Source organism: Olea europaea, chromosome 4 (genome assembly GCF_002742605.1).
Source record: "Olea europaea var. sylvestris chromosome 4, O_europaea_v1, whole genome shotgun sequence".
Classification (NCBI taxonomy): Eukaryota; Viridiplantae; Streptophyta; class Magnoliopsida; order Lamiales; family Oleaceae; genus Olea; species Olea europaea.
In genome coordinates, this window is record NC_036240.1 from 12,827,304 (window position 1) to 12,830,274 (window position 2,971).

The 2,971-nt window shown below is 30.1% G+C and overlaps 1 long non-coding RNA gene across 1 annotated transcript; it reads right to left on the bottom strand.

The window, feature by feature from the left end:
* Positions 1-1,107: 1,107 nt before the first annotated feature.
* Positions 1,108-2,212, bottom strand: LOC111393676. Its single transcript, XR_002702469.1, has 2 exons — positions 1,940-2,212; positions 1,108-1,669 (listed from the first exon to the last, which is right to left on the bottom strand). It is a non-coding gene; the product is annotated as an uncharacterized LOC111393676 (long non-coding RNA).
* Positions 2,213-2,971: the final 759 nt, after the last annotated feature.

Consider the following 2,971-nt stretch of genomic DNA (forward strand, 5'->3'; position numbering starts at 1 on the left):
GATCAGTTAAATCTTCACAATGTTAAGACAAATAATCAATAAAACCATTCCTTTTTAAATTTCATGTTTTCCATAAGTTTAGCTTTAGAAATAGAAGGAATTGGTTAAAAAACCTAAAGCAAGTTGTGAAGGACTTGGACTACTACTTTTGGTATTATTGTTGGGTGAAGTTGATACTGGAGCGATTGGAGTCGCCATTTCTTCATAGCATAGCATGTATACAACTTGTAGAGTGTCTCTTCAACTCTTTTCAACAACGTTTTTGCAATTTTTACTTCGAAAATAAATTCAAACCCGAGTCTAAAAGTTCTAACTCGCATCTTGGGTCAAGAATTATTGCAATGAAATAATGATTAAACTTTTCAACATTGCCCTAATGTATATCATATTTTTTTCCATGTACTATTTACCATGGATCTCATCAAAGCGTAGTCTCTTCAGCTAATTCATTCAATTCTCCATGAATTTCACTTATTTATTGAGAGCATAATTCGAACCACTATATTTTAAAGTCATTTAATAGAAAGTCCCAAAGAACTTAACAAATACTTCTGCTCAATTTCAATCGATACGTGTTGATGGTCCATTTATATTTCTTCCATCACATCTGTCTTTATTAAAATAGTTTGTATAATTTTCATCTCATTCAAAAACAAAAAATGTTTTTTTTTTAAACTTCATAGCAGCTTACAACATCAAGTGGAATTTCATTTAGTTGTGACATCCAAACACAACAAAGTTCGAGACTCAATATTTACTTCCTTGTAACTCTCCTAGAACCTTTTTAGTTGTTATGGGGAAGATCTAATAAATCTCACTATATTACAAATAGCTGAAATAGCATGACTTATTTCTTTCAAACCATTACAAATAATAAGAATTAGTATATGAGCACAACACCTTATATGAAACATTTCTCCACCTAGTAATGTTACATAATTAGAGGAGGCATTATCAATAGTCATACAAAAAAATCTTATTGATTCCTCAACTTTTTAAGACAAGAAATCAACTTATTTCCTATCATATCTCACTTATAACTTGAGACTTGAATGAAACTTATAATCATTTTTTGAAGTCTCCAATCATTATCAATCCAAGGAGCAGTTAAACAGAAATAAATAATATTCTATATCGATGTCCAACAATCAGTAGTCAAACAAACTTGATGTTGAACCATCATCCTTAAAGAAAAATACAAATTTTGGGCAAAAAAAATCTCATATAACACTGAAAATCTTCATCTTCCACATGTTGAAAAAAAAATTACTCGAACAATAAGAAGAATCTTGTAATCTATTCTCCAACATCTATCTGAACAAATTTGACATGTTCTTCACAGCTACCAATACCCTTAGAAAGCTCATCAATTTTATACATACTATAGTCAGTTATTCTCTTTTGCTTTTTTGTCTTGAACCTTATACGGGTACCTCTTGCACAACTACATGAGATGATTTCATAATGTACTAGTTCGCTGTTTTTGCATGATACTTGTATGTTTGTCCACAATAATTACATTCTGGCTTCTCATCCCTGCAGATTTTAAAATGATCCCACACCTCAAACCTTTTGTTTCCCTTCTTGCCTTTCCCATCCGTTTTCATATCTTCAGGGTTATCCTCTATTGGATTTGCATCACCGATTTCTTCTAGAATTTGATCCATATCTGTAAAAAGATAAAAAAAAAAAAAAACAATAGACAAAGCTAATCTATGAAAAAGAAACAATAAGGTAATACATGTAAGTGGTAACTAACTAAGAAAAAGAACAAACATATAGTTAGTTTGATTTCATATATAGTTAAAATAGCTAATAAGCATACAGTTAAAAGAACAAACATGTAGTTAAAACAAATCACATATGTAGGAGCCAATAAGCCAAAAAATTAATTAATTAATTTCAAAAACTCAAAGAACCAAGAAATTGAATCAATAACTGAAATTTGGGGAGGGCGGAGGTTAGGGTGCATCAACGGTATGAGGAGTTGGAGACCAGAGCAACACATGCGCCGTTGCAGCATAGGTGGAAAATGGTCTGAATCTAAAGAGCTTTGATTTAAAAATTTTCAAAAAAATGTGTTGTGAAATAATCTTTAAAGGAATAATTGAAGATTTATGGAGGAAACTTGATCAATTTTGGAGAAAATTTGAAGATGTGAAGCTTTGGGCATGAAATTGCTCGAAAGGGTAAACCAGATTGGAGCCTCTGAAATTTGAAGTTCAATATCTCATTTAAAAAAAAATAAAATTTAATATTAAAAATTTTAAGAGAATTGGGCTTTTTCTAATTCTGAAGTCTGAAGTTCATTTTGAAAATTTGGGCCTCTTCATTATTCACTATTGGCTACCCTAGTATGGCCCAATTCAAATTATCATTTTGGAATTTGTATTGCTAATTTGCTGTAGCCTGTAAATTGGTATTTAAAAAAAAAAAAACCTATAAAATTTATAATTTAATAAAATTAATTTTTCAATTAAAATTTTTTAAAAAATGGTTCTAGTCAACTTTGGGTGAAAAATCGAAATTTAAACCAAATCATTTAAAAATGGTACGATTCGGTTTGAGGGAAAAAATCGCGAGTCCACATCGACTCGACCTAATGGTTTCAGACCAATGAGTTCGGTTCGATTTGTGGTTCTACAATTTATTTATTTATTTATTTATTTATTGTGTGTAGCCCTAGGTGCTATATATCATCACTCATTTGATTATGATGATTCAACTCTTTGATTATGCCATTGTTTGGGCTCTAATAAAAATTAAATTTTACGAAAATGTATTTTGGAATAGTGATTTTTTTAAAATGTGTGGTTAGAAAAGAATAAAAAGTTTTGAATTTACACGAACTATTATTTTATTGAAAATTGTGTGGTTGAAAATAAAAGAGAGAGAGAGAGAGAGAGAGAGAGAGAGAGAGAGAGATACATTTTGAATAAAATAGAGCCAAATTAGTGACTACATTTTGTAG